The sequence below is a fragment of the Cornus florida genome, unplaced genomic scaffold, assembly GCF_030987335.1.
Source record: "Cornus florida cultivar Cherokee Brave unplaced genomic scaffold, ASM3098733v1 CherokeeBrave_3.0.0_Hap2_Chr09, whole genome shotgun sequence".
In the NCBI taxonomy this organism is placed as follows: Eukaryota; Viridiplantae; Streptophyta; class Magnoliopsida; order Cornales; family Cornaceae; genus Cornus; species Cornus florida.
Window position 1 is genome coordinate 58,700,086 of NW_026775579.1, and position 14,669 is coordinate 58,714,754.

The 14,669-nt window shown below is 36.4% G+C and overlaps 1 pseudogene; it reads right to left on the minus strand.

Moving 5' to 3' along the window:
* Nucleotides 1–1,546: 1,546 nt before the first annotated feature.
* On the minus strand, nucleotides 1,547–1,644 carry LOC132275650 (small nucleolar RNA R71; annotated as a pseudogene).
* Nucleotides 1,645–14,669: the final 13,025 nt, after the last annotated feature.

Genomic DNA, 14,669 nt, shown 5'->3' on the forward strand with positions numbered 1-14,669 from the left:
TGTGCTTAGTGGTGAATCATTTACCCTAAGTCTCTTTCCAATATTTTAAACTCTATTATTTTATTGCAATCATTTAGCTTAAAATTAGTTCTAATCACAAAACAAAACCCTTTTTAGCAATCACATAAACACTAAAGTATAATTTAATTCCGAAAATCTATAATTGTTCAGATCTCTTGGGACAATCCCTCCTCACTTCATACTCCATAGTATAAGTGTTTAGTGGCTTTATAAATTATAAAATATGATGCCCACTTGACATTATTTCTAAACCTAAAGTGTTATGCATTAATTTGTGCACAAGTGAGGTCACATCATAGTTTTGGCATCGTTGCCGGGGATCTAACGGTTTTAAAGAATTGAATTAAACATTAGTTCTTTGTTGATTGTTTACTTTAAAGTCATTTTAATTTTTATTTTCTCACTTGATATTTGTCAATTAGGTACTTAAAGCAAAATGGAGCAAACGCTGGACCTTGAAGCAATTAAAATTTTTTTTGAAGTTGCTGAAGGACTGTTTGTAAGTTTTTCTTTGGTTCTTATGCTTAATTGTTTACTATCTTGCATCTTTTGGACAGCCCAAGTAGAGGCTTAAATTGAATTATTTTATTTTTAAGTCGAAGCATACCTTCTTGTAGAAGGCTTCGGCCTATGTGGAGGCATTTATTTGTTTTAAGTGCATTGATATTATTGAGGAGTTTGGGAATATCGTATGTGGAAGTTGAAAATTGAAGTGTTGGTGTGTTGACTTATTCTAGTGCATGCATGGTCGTAGATCACTTAATCGTCCTCTTGCTCCTATAAATCCAAATATCGAAGTTTTCCTTTGGTGTTTAAGAGGAATGACTAGGGATAGTCATTCTAATCTTCTAACTTTTGATCTTTTATCACCTTTAATGGAAAACCCAATAGATCTAATTGTAGATCCCATTGAAGATCTTGGTCATGTGGATCATAACGATGTGCACCACCCACCACAAGTTCATATTGTGGATCCTCAAGGTGTGCATCCACCTTTGGGAATGCCACGACAATCAATCCTACTGTGCAACAACCTAATCTAAGGATGCCAAGGCCAAATGTTGTTCCCCCAATTGGTGAGCAACAACATCAATATGTTTAAATGGCATACCCTGAACAAGGTCAAATGCCATATCCTCTTCTCAATCCTCTTAATCCTCCAATCCTTAGGGATCGTTACACTCCAAATCAATATAATGCACCCACTTGCATTTAGTTGCCAAATTTTCGTACTCATCATTATGAGATTAAGGCTTCCACCATTAACATGTGCCCCCTTTTCTATGGGTTGAGCAGTAAAGAGCCTTATAAACATTTAGATGAGTTCTTAGAAGTTTGTTCCACCGTGAAAATCACGAATGTTCTAGAAGAAGTCCTTAAAATGAAGCTTTTCCCTTTCACTCTTCGGGATAAAGCTAAATATTGGTTTAACAACTTATGGCCAAATACAATCACCTCTTGGGCACAATTGCAACAAGAGCTCCTAAAGAAGTATAACCCCGTAAGTCAAACCGATTCAATGACAACTTCCATTCGTGAATTTAAACAAGAAGAAGGAGAACCCCTTCATGAAGCATGGGAACGTTTAAATGACTTGCTACGGAAGTGTCCACACCATGACATTCCTAAGTGGCAATTAGTTCAATGTTTCTTTTCAAGTTTATCTGATGCTAATAAGGGCATTGTTGATTCTTCTTGTGGTGGAAGCTACATAGAAAGAAATGAAGATAAAATTTGGCATCTCTTTGAAAAAATGAGTGAAAACTCAATGCATAGGTCTTCATCTTCTAGGGGTGGTCACTTAGCAAATGTGGGAGGAAAGAAAGCTCTATTTCAAATAGACACTTCTATGGAAATTGCCGTTGAGGTCAAAAATCTTACGCAAAGATTTGATAAATTCCTTTTGAATCAAGGTTCGACAATTCAATCTTATTCTAATCCTTCTAATGAAATGTGCATGACTTGTTCTAGTTTCACTTACCATACTTCAAATTGCCCTTTTGGACAAATCATACCAAGTGAGTCTTAAGAACAAGCAAATGTAGCTTTCATTTATCAAGGGAACAATCCTTATTCCAATACTTACAATTCGGGGCGGAAAAATCATCCAAACTTTACATGGAGAAATCAAAATATAATGCCCACTTGACATTATTTCTAAACCTAAAGTGTTGTGCATTAATTTGTGCACACGTGAGGTTACATCAGGCTTCAAGTTCCTCAAGCTCTAAGTCAAATAGAGCAACCATGGCAAGTAACAAATGGATAGAGGTGTGTTTCACAACTGGTGAGAATACATCATTGAATTCTACACATTCTCTCTGACTATAACCCTTTTCCACCAAACGTGCTTTATACCTTGCATCTTCAACACCTGGAGTTCCTTCTTTTTTCTTCAAGACCCATTTGCAACCAAGAATCTTTTGGCCTTCAGGATGTTTCACTAACTCCCATGTTTGATTCTTATGAAGAGATTCAATCTCCTCAGTTATAACAACAATTCACTTGGCAGTTTAATTTCCTGTAACAGCTTCTTGGTAGGTGAAAGGCTCTTTATCTTCAATATTTTTCGCCACAAACAAATCATAAGCAACTAAATCTGCATAAACATACCTCTTCAACATTGGGCTGAATTGGAGGTTTAATCTGCTTTTTCTGTCTCCCTGTAGCAATACTGTACTGTTGCTCATCTGGAACTTGATCATCCTCTACCTCTTCAACATTGGGCTGAATTGGAGTGTTGACTTATTTCTCTAGAGCTTTAAAGTCATGCTCCACCATCTGCTTAACACCCTGAGATTCACCTGTAACAAAAGACTTATTTCTTGGGTGAAGTAAAACAAACTCATCAAAAGTAACATCTCTGCTAGTAATAAACTTAGGTAACTTAGGATCAGGACACCACAACCTGTATCCCTTCACCCTGGATACATAGCCAATAAAAACACATTTCCTGGCTCTAGGATCAAGTTTTCCTTCATTAACATGAGCATAAGCAGGACATCCAAAAACTCTTAAATTAGAGTAATCAGCAGGAGTACCAGACCATACCTCTTTAGGTGTTTTGCACACAATAGCAGTCGATGGTGACCTGTTCACCAAATAACAAGCTGTGTTGATTGTTTCAGCCCAAATTCCCTTAGACAACCCAACATTGAAAAGCATACAACGAGCTCTTTCCAACAGAGTTATATTCATGCGTTCTGCTACACTATTCTACTGTGGAGTCTTTCGAACTATATGGTGTCTGATAATGCCTTCATTTCTACAGAACTCGTCAAACTCTCTTGAGAAAAATTCTAAACTGTTATCTATTTTAAGACGTTTGATCTTCTTTCCATTCTACTTTTTAATCATGGCCTTCCACTGCTTAAACTTACGGAACATTTTATGTTTTTGCTTCAAAATATAGATCCAGACTTTCCTAGAGAAGTCATCAATGAAAGTCAACATATATCGAGAACCACCAAGAGTGGGAACTCTAAAAGGACCCCAAAGATCTGAATGAATGTAATAAACAGTGCCTTTGGTTCTGTGAACAATTGTACTGAACTTGAGTTTTTTTTGTCTTCTGTCCACCTAACAAACCTCGTTTACTCAATTCTGTCAAACCCCTCTCACTCATATGCCCTAAACGCATATGCCATGGATGGGTAGTTCTGAATCTTGATCAACTGAAGAAGACACTGAAGCAACACTTGTCACAGTACTACCCTGCAAAAAATAGAGGCCTTTTCTCTGTTTTCCCTTAAGCATAATAAGAATGGCTTTAGAAACCCTTAAAACTCCACCTTCAGCTAAAAACATGCAACTATTAGAGTCAAGAGTACCAAGAGAAATCAAATTCTTTTTTAAATCTGGACCATGCCGAACATCAGTTAAAGTTTTAACAATACCATCATGCATCTTAATTTGGATTGTGCCTATGCCAATAGTCTTATAGGGATTTTCGTTCCCCATTAAGACAGTACCACCATCAACAAAACGGTAAGTAGAAAACCAGTCCCTATTGGGACATATATGATAAGAACAACCAGAATCAAGAACCCATTCATTGCTAGAGTGACAATCAGTGTTAGAAACGAACATTTTCGACATCCGAGGAACTTTCCTCAGTGACCCCAACAACATCAAAAGAATTACTAATGGATTTATCCTTACTCATTTTTATCTTTTTTATCTTTCTTCTTATTTTTCAATTTTGGATAATTTTCCTTAACATGCCCTTTTTGGTGACAATAATAACATTCAGTATCTTTATGAAACCTAGATTTAGATCTCGATTTCCCCTATTACCAGAACTTTTTTCCTCACTTCTTCCCCTCACAACCAGACCCTCGGCCTTTTCATCTCCATTATTCCCGAACACATTTTTTCTCAACTATTGAGAGATCAGTGAGGATTTAACATCCTCCATACTAATGGTGTCTTTTCCATAGAGCAATGTGATAACAAAATGTTCATAGGAAGGAGGCAAAAAATACAACAAAATAAGGGCTTGATCTTCATCATCAATTTTAATATCAGTATCTTTTACATTTATAATAATAGAATTGAAATTATCAACATGTTCCTTAAGAGGCATACCTTCCTTCATACGAAGGATGTAAAGTCTCTATTTCAGGTAAAGTCTGTTGGTGAAAGACTTTATCATATACAGACTTTCCAATTTTAACCACAAGTTTACCACCTTATCTTCATCAATAACTTCATGCACCACCTCATCGGCTAGATTCAAGAGAATCGCATTGCGCGCCTTTTCATCAAGCTCTTCATTGTCTTCACTGTACATAGTTTCTGGCAACTTGTCCTTCCTGAATAATACCTTCTTTAGACCTTGCTGAGTGAACAGGGCCTGCATCTTAATGCGCTAAAGACTGAAGCTAATCTTGCTATCAAATTTCTCAATTTCGTATCTGGTCGACATTTTAAAAAACTCCCAAAAATATTTCTCAGTGAATAGTACCGTATTTGTGAATAGTACTCGAATAATATTTGTGAATAGTACCATATTTGTGAACAGTATCTGTACACAATACATAAACCGAGCTCTGATACCAGTTTGTTATGAAATCAGGATCAAATAGGAGTTTATGATAATAAAAGAAAAATAAATGACAAGCATTTATGTGGTTCGACTATACCTACGTCCACGTGAAGAAAACAAATCAATATTTCGCTATAGAAATAAAGAGATGCAAGGTTAAGTGGTTCACACCCAAAACCTAATTATACCCATACTCTCTCACTCTCTAACTGATATTTCAAACTCACTTTGATGATCTTCGATGCCTTGCATCAAATGCATGTAAGGCTATATGTAGCCCAAAAAATACTTGGTGTCGAAGTATATTCAAAACTTCCTTTGGAAGCTTTACCATCTGTCAGAAGGAGCTTGTTGTGCACACCAATATACTTGTTGATCACACATGCTTGAATGGCAAGTTGATGACATAATGGGTGATATATTTGAGCCACGATATTTAACGAAAAAATTATGTGTGCCTTCCAGTTATAGCGTCTCTTAAATTTTCTTTATGGTATCAGAGTAACCAAAGCTTTAAGGAGCATGATCCATCCATCTTTCTCTTCCACTTCTCTTTTTATATTCTCTTTAGTTTTCTTAAACAAATGGCTACACCACCCATTCCGAAATGCCCATATCTTGTTAATCTAAATGCAGCAAATTTTATATCTTTGAAACTCACATCTTCCAACTATCTGTTAAGGGAAACACAAATATTATCTTTGATTAAAAGTGAAGATCTTCTTGGGTTTATCACAGGCAGCACACCACCTGAAAGTAACATTAATAGTGTCAATAATGAAGACAAAGTACTTAATCCAGATCTGGCGGCATGGACACGCATAAATAGATTGGTTAAAGCCTAGCTCACGGCTTCTATTTCAGAAGAAGCTCTTGAGACTATTGTTGGCCTTACCATTTCATTTGATGTTTGGAAGGCTTTATCCAACACTTATTCACAAGACTCTCAGGCTCGTGAATTTGAATTACTTCTTAATCTTCAAGAGAAGAAAGATAAGTATACTTTCCTCAATGACTACATCAGGAATTTTAAATCAATATACTTGTGATTAACTCAATACCATTAGTAGACCAGTACCTGATCAAAAGAAATATTTTGGCTTTTAAGCGGTCTAGGACCGTGGTATGAATCTTTCTCTATAGCTATGCTTGAGCCTTATATTCCTTCTTACAATGATTTAATTTCATTATTGCATAGTAATGAATTAGGTAACAAGTCTTATTTATCTGATCATGCAACACACTAGCATTTATTGGACAACATTCCACTTCACACTCTCAATGGAAGCGTGGACATAATTCTTCTTTTACCTCAAGAGCATAGGGTTTCACTTAAGCTAGTTCTCAGCCTACATATACCCAACGCAATTCTCAATCAAACATGTCATTTAAACGTCCTTCAAAGACGGGGTAAAACTCCACTTCTCTTTAATGTGAGAGTTGAAAAAAGAAGCGTTGCAGTGCCTTAAATGCTGGCATAACTTTGATAACTGATGAGCACTGAAAAGTGCGCATTTAAACCCTTTAAACTCGAGTATTCTAGAACCTTTATCTATCTTATTTTTTCATTTTAGACTAATTTCATGTTATTGCCCTTTTCAGGCGCTTATCCCCAAAATAAGTCAATTCAGCCAAATTAGAGCATAAAAGAAGTTATCTCAAGCTGAATGGAAGAAAGGAGCAAAGTGGAAGCAAAGGGGTGAAAATAGCAAGTTTCAATTGATCTGACCAACCTTCAATCGATCTCACAGTGATCGATCCAGCCTTATCAAGATGGATCAAACCCCTTGTCCTTATCCTTAAGAATCTCCATCTTCGATCGATCTCACCATTCTTTCAATCGATCAAACTTCCTTGATTTTATCCTCACCTACCACTTTTGTCTTTTCCCTAAAATATCCTAAAAATATCTCAGATTTGTTGTATTCCAAAATGGTGCCAGCAAGGATTGATCGATCTGGTCATTCTTCGATGGATTTGGCTAGAGTTCGATCGATCTCATCAGAATTCGATCGATCGAACCTCCTCAAGTCCGAAATAAAATAGAGTCCAGTTCATTAAAACATGGCTCATTGTGCAATCATTGTAAGGGCCCTAGTGCACGAGACCTGACTATTGGGTGTGACACTTGAGCTACGTATATAATGATTTTGAGCCATTTTACATATAGAGAATCATACACAATCATAAAAGATGATAATAGAGAAATCTTAAAGAAGAGGCTAGAGATTAGAGAGATATACACCATTTTGGGAGTTCTTCCATTCATCTAGGCTTTTCATCAAGAAAAAGATCATTCCTACCTTGGAGATAGCCCTTAAGGGTTGGATTACTACTTCAATGAGTGGCTAAACATCTACTTAGGGCTAGAGTTAGCCCTTAAGTATGCTTCCTAGACCTAGTCTTTTGTAAATTTTTGGGGATTCAATTGTAACAACTATTTTGATCTTGGATTTATATATATATCTTGTGGTTTCTACTTGATGTGTATGGGTAAATGCTTTCAATTTATTATCTATTTCTAATCATATGTCTATGTGTAATGACTAGGATTTTTCGGATAAATTTTTTCCGTTGTCTTTTCCCTTCTGAGTTTGGTTTCTTGTCGATTAGTGTCGTCTCGAGTGCTTTGGAGTGATTTTCGAGACTCTTTTCTGTGGATTGACAACTTCCTTTGAGGATCGAGTCAGTTCCGCACTTTTCGTTTTTTGACACTATTCACTTTTTGTCTTTTCCCTATTTTGTCTTTTCCTCGTTTGTCACTCTGTTTACGTAACCACACTTCTTGTGTTTGGAGTTGGTTTCTGACTTCGTGTATCTTCATTCTCAATGATTTCTATGAGATACGTATCTTTACTTTCATGAGAAAGTACTCTGGTTGCTCCCGGTGTCCATAGGGGCATAAATGCAAAGTTCTTTGGAAACTTTTTCTTTTCTTGGGGTATTTTTCATAAATATCTTTTGAAGATATTTTATTTCGGGGGTATCTAAGAAAATATCTTTTGGAATATATTTTCATTCTGGGACAGTTTTGCAGTTTTCACTTTTTTGAGGGACCATTGTGTAATTAATGAAAGTTATTGCTCAATGCCTTGTTTTGAGCCTGGGCTTTTCCAGTTGCAGGGTTTCTCGCTTTAGTTTGCGCCAAACTTGTTTTGGGCATAACTCTCTGCTTGGGACTCGATTTTCGACGCCGTTTCTTCCGTTATTCATATTTTCTCATTTGGAATCTTTTTTATTCATAGAGTTTTGCCATTTGAGCGCATCTGCGTGAATTTCACTTTTCCGGACCTAGAGGGGCCCGTTCGGGGCACTTTTTGTGTTTTTCTATAAATAGGAGGTCTTAGAAAGAAAAATCAGATTTTGTCTCTCTCTCCTCTCTCATGGCCGGTCCAAGCTCCATCCATGGCTGCCATCTTCTCTCTCCTCTTTTGGACTTCTTCTTTTCATTAAAAAGTGGTGATGCCTTTATGTTTATTGTTCCCGTCGATGAGGCCTTCGATTCCAACCGATTGGAATCTCGTTTTAGCCATTTCTTGAGTTCGGGTTTGAAGTCAAGTTGTGTTTTTGATGGGGCTTCCTTGGGATTCATGTTCGTGGTGTTGTCCGTGACAAAACCTAGGAGTTTCGTCGGATTCGGAGCCGATTTATTTTGGTGGGGATTTGAGATTTCATCTCGAATGAAGGTAGGGAATGTTTTAGGCTTTTGTGTGTGTTATATTGAGTGTTTAGCATGATTATACAACTTATATATGTGCCTTGTATCAAATCTAGAAAGTTAGTAATTTTTAATTCTTTGCATAAGATTTAAAATTCATGATGATATATAACTTTGTTTTGAATTGTGGCATGGTAGAAAATCTTGTTCTAATATGTTGGTTAACATATATTAAAATTGGAATAATTAAATAAGAATTGCTCTTTTTAATTAATATTTATCTTTTATGAAAGATTTAAGTTCATGGCCATACCTTGCACGAAATTGAGTTGTATTATGCTTCTAAATTAAGATTTGACATGTGCGTTAACATACTTTAATTTGAGAGCATTTGGTTGAGTTCGGAAATCTAGAGGCTTTAATTAAGGGAATTAATTAAAATCTATTGTGGTGGTTTCATGGGCCTAATTAAGCTTGTGTGTGAATATATATAATGACCATGATATGTCTATTAACATATATTAAATTGGGGCCAATTGGAAATGATTTGAAATCTAGAGAGTTTAATTAATTTGATGTAATTAAATTATATCTTGTGTATCCATGGATCTAATCATGTTTTAGAAGTTGTTTCTATTTTAAGAGTATGGATTTAGACTTGTGATGTATTCACTAGATTGTGTTATATTCATTGAAGAGCATTGTTGTTAAGTTTATATTCATGAGAGTATGTTTCTAATATGAATATATTATTGGCTTGTGATTTCGTAGCATTATGGATATGAAATGCTTATTATGCACAATTGAGAGTTATATTGCTAACTTGTTACTATGTAATAGTAATATGTATAAGTTATGAACTTATTTGGCTTATTTTGGAATCTTGGAACATTGTTGAGTTAAGATGGCTAGGGTTTGGCTCTAGTACGGGGACGTGAGTTCTCTAAGTCATTGAGATAGTGCGCACTTAGGGTGGCTTATTCTGCCTCCTTCACATGTAAATGGTTACGAGGGGTTTCGCAACCGGTTACATGTGCATGGATAGTGTTTTTGGCGAGATTTTTGGTTTCCTATCTGGTTAGGTAGGTCTCGTAACCGGTTAGATGTTCTTGGTTGCCATCTTTTTGACCGTTTTGCCCCTTCTTCTTCCGTTAGCCATATCTTCTTCATCCGGACTCCCAATCAAGCGATTTTTGAGTCTAAGTTCATTAATTTTTCGTTGCTTTTCCAATGATGTGCTCGGTGGCACCCACTTTTAAGCTAGAAATAATGATTTTGCCCCTAGGTTCATTCTTGTTCGTTTTTGAAACGTTGTTTCCCCATTTGATTCATTTGGGTTCCGTGACCTCGTTGAGGGTCATAATGGTGTCCTAGAGCCATGTTATATCTCTAGAAACCGTTGTTTTGTCTTTCGCTTCCGCATTTCGGATCCGTTATCGGGTCATCTTTCAATTCATCACTGACGCACCAGGTTGAAAAACTTGGGCCGTCACACTATGCATGCTAGAATGGATGATTCATGTGCTTTTCTCTAGATTCAATGGAATTTATGTATGTCTAAGTGTATTGATGAAGTTAATCTAGTGATGATCAAAACATAGTGCCTAATTGAACACTCTTGTAATTTATTTGATGGTTCACTTTTGTTTCTTGATGAATTGTGCCACACCTTTAGCTTAATTAGTTTAATTTTCATGTCTTTAGTCTTGATTTAGTGTAATTGCTTTAAATTCCTAGATAGGTGGACAATCTATTCTTGTTCCTTGGTGTTCCATACTTGTGAATGTAAAAGGTGTATGTCGTTAGATAATTGTGTGTGCATAATTTGTGGTTTTATTGAATGAATTTTGGTTTCATTTGATAGGTTTTACTTTCCATTTAAATTAGCTAGACAATCTATACTTATTTGCCATCCATGCTTAGTTTCAATTAATGTCACACACACACACAAGTTACAATTCAATTTTTCCATTGATGTACAATTACTAGTGTCTAGTGATAGTGGTGACCTCTAAAACCCCAAGTCCTCTCCTCTATATCTTTTCTCTACTTTCTAAATTATTTCCTTTTACTTGCTTTAATTTTAGTTGCATTGTAGTTTAATCAACCAAACAAACCACATTTTGATCACTCGACCTACTAATCCAACCTTGTTTCCATTTCAAATATGCAACTAATCCCTTGGGATGATCCCTACTCACCCCAGCTATATTAGTAGTTAGAGGTGGTAATAGCATTTTATAAATTCAAACTTGGCCACACTTTATTGCAATTTGGGGTGACACGACGACACACACCAAGTTTTGGCATCGTTGCCGGGGATTTAGCAACGCTATATTTGTGGAAACAATTTGTAATTAGTATTATTTTGATCGTGTTCTTACTTTATTTTATTTTTAGTTACTTTTTGTGTTTGTTCTTGATTGGCTAGGTGAATTGAGCAAAGGAAGTGAAACAAGGGAGAATTGAAAGTAAGGAGCTAAGCTAAGCATAAAAAGGCTAAAATCTAAAAAATTGCAAGGCATAGCAATGCTTGAAAATTGAAAACTAAATTGAAGTTGCTTAAGGACCCTTTGTGAGCTCTTCCTAACTCAATCTCTAGTTAAATCGTCGGCCCGCGTGGAGGCACATTTTTACTTTCTTAGATAGATCGTAAGCCCGCGTGGAGGCAATTTACTTTTCTTTGCATATTGTTGAAGGCAAAGGAGTATGGGATCAATGTATGTGGAGGAGTGTTGATTATTAATTTGTTGCGGAGGCGAACTGATTGTTACTTGCTTGTTGCTTATTTTTGTTTTGTTTGTGCATGCATGGTCGTAGGTCATTAAATCCTACTCTTATCCCACTTAATTTGAATCTTGAATCCATTGTTCGTAACCCAAGGGGGGGTAGCTCTCATCACTCCACTTTTTCAATGGAGGAACAAAATAACGACCATGTGGAGGACCTTAGTTATATCGACCAACAAGGTAACCTCCACCCTAATGTGCATCATGACAATATTCAAGTACCATTAGGCATGCCAAGACCTTTCAACCCACAACAAGGCCAAGTTCTTTTGGGAATGCCTCGGCCAATTTTTGTTCCACCCCCACCTCTCATTGCTCAAGTAAAACAAGGTGTTTGTGTAGCACCACCGGTTGTGAATCCTCTTCTTGATTTGCGTGATCACTATGTGCCAAATGAATATAATGCACCTACATGCATTCAATTGCCCTCATTTAAAGCACACCATTATGAAATTAAACCACAAACTATTCAAATGCTTCCTAACTATCATGGACTTCCGAGTGAAGAACCTTAGAAGCATTTGGATGAGTTTCTTAAAGTGTGTTCCACCATAAAATCCACGGACATGCCAGAAGAAGTGTTAAGACTCAAACTTTTTCCTTTTACCTTTAAGGACAAGGCAAAATATTAGTTCAACAATCTTATGCCTTTTTCGATAACTTCTTGGGTAAAAATGCAACAAGAGTTCTTGAATAAGTACTATCTGGTATCAAAGACCAATGGTATGAGAACTTCTATTCGTAAATTTTTTCAAGGGGAAGGGAATTATTTCATTAGGCATGGGAAAGATTTAATGACTTGCTTAGGAAGTGTCCACATCATGACATTCCTAAGTGGCAATTAGTCTAATACTATTTTCAAAGTTTGCTAGATAATAAAAAAGGAATGGTAGATGCATCTATGGGTGGTTCTTATCTTGATAAACATGAAAATGATGTTTGGCAATTGTATGAGAGCATGAGTGAGAATTCAATGCATAGATCCTTGTCCTTAAAAAATGGTAAAAATCTAGGTGGAAGGAAGACTGTCAACTTATATCAAGTTGACAATTCCAATGACATAGCCGCCGAGGTGAAATCTTTATCTCAAAGGTTTGATCAATTTTTATCAACCAAAATTCGGCAAATCAAGTACCTTCCTCCCCTAATCATGTTCATCATTCATTTAATGAATCTTGTATGACTTGTTCTAGTGCCTTACATTTTACTTCCAATTGTCACCATGGACATGTACAAAGTGAGAACCATGAACAAGCAAATGTTATCTTTGTCAACAAAGGGAATAATCCCTATGGCTCACACTATAATCCTGGGTGGAGGAACCATCCAAACTTCTCTTGGAAAAGCCAAGGGGAAGGCTCAAACCCTCCCCAAGGTGGTTTTCAAAACAAGTATGTTCCACCTTCAATGCAAAGCCAAGGTTCCCAAGGTTATAGATCTTCTTTTCAATCATCGCATGGAAATTAATTTTCTAACTCTCATTTTCCTAATCAATCATCATATTCTCAAGGAAATTCTAGGAGTCCAAAGAAAGTGTTGACCGCTTTGGGTACTCTAGTGGTAAACACTTAATTGCTTCATTGTCATTCCCAATCCATTGCTAAGCTAGAAACTCAAGTTGGGCAAATAACTAGTACTTTGAATGCTAGAGAGAAAGGGAAGATACCTCTAAATACCCCACCACCAAAGCAACAATTTGTTGTGGAGTCAAATTCCTCAACGAAAGGTAACAAAATTGAGCATGTCAATGCGGTGACAACCTTAAGAAGTGGGAAAATTGTTGATAACCAAGTTGGTGTCCATAATGAAGAGAATGAACCGGTGCAACCAAAAGTTGACACCCGTCCTGTTTCACATTTTATTTATCCTTCATTGTATGTGCATGATTATCTTATTGAGAAAGTTATGAAAAATGATTTGAAAAATGAATTGAACAATGATTTGAAAAGGGATTTGAAAAATACTTGTGTTGAAGATATTTTAAAGAATGATTTTGAAAAGGCTTTTGAGCCAAAAGCTCCATTTTCAAATGCCTTGAAAGGATCCATTTCTCTTGAAAAACAAAAGATCAAAACTAATGAAATCATTGAAGTGTTTAGACAAGTGAAGATCAATCTTCCGCTCTTGGATGCAATTAAACAAATTCAGGCTTATACCAAGTTCTTAAAATATCTTTGCACCCAAAAGAGGAAGAACAAAAGCCAAGCACCAAAGAAAGTGGTCTTAGCCGAGCAAGTAAGCTCCATCTTGCAACACAACACCCTCCTAAAATTTAAGGACCCCGGTTCACCTACTACCTCTTGCATCATTGGTGACCATATCATTAATAGGGCTCTTTTAGATTTAGGAGCAAGTGTTAACCTTCTTCCATACTCAATATATGTCAAATTGGGCTTAGGAGACTTGAAACCGACGTCGGTAGTTTTGCAACTTGCCGATCGATCCATTAAAAAGCCCCGGGGTATTATTGAGAATGTGTTAATTAAGATTGATAAGTTCTTCTTCCCCGTTGATTTCATTGTCATTGACACAGAATCGGTCCAAAATCCCAAGAGCCAAATTCCAGTTATCCTTGGCCGTCCCTTCTTGGCAACCACAAATGCCAACATCAATTGTAGGACAGGGATAATGAAAATCTCATTTGGGCATATGAAAGTGAAGTTGAATATCTTTAATCTAACCCCAAGTACAATAGACAAGCATGAAGAAGTGTGTGTTGTGGAAAAGTGTCTTGACAATGAAATTGAAAATTTTGAGTCTTTCCATGGAAGTAAAATTTCCAAAAGTTCATATTCCAATTTGAATTCAAAGAAAGTTGTTTTAAAAACAAAGTTTGAAATGGCATGGAAGCCCAAAAACTGCATAGACCAAGGACTGTCAATCTCTTTTAAGTCAAATCCAACAAGTTTTCTAGGGAACAATTTGTTGGGTGGGATTCAAAGTGCCTTCCACCCCGTTAAGGAGGGGATGCACAACAAGATTTTTGATCCGGGCTAAAAGAGCCCCCATGTCTTGCTAGAGATGTTAAAGACTAGTGGTTCGTAGGGTTTACAACCCTATTCCTCCCCCATTTCTATTTTACCTTTCATTTCTTGCAACGTCAAGATATATTATGGGTTCATACACATTGTTAGGGACTTTGATTGAGAATGCA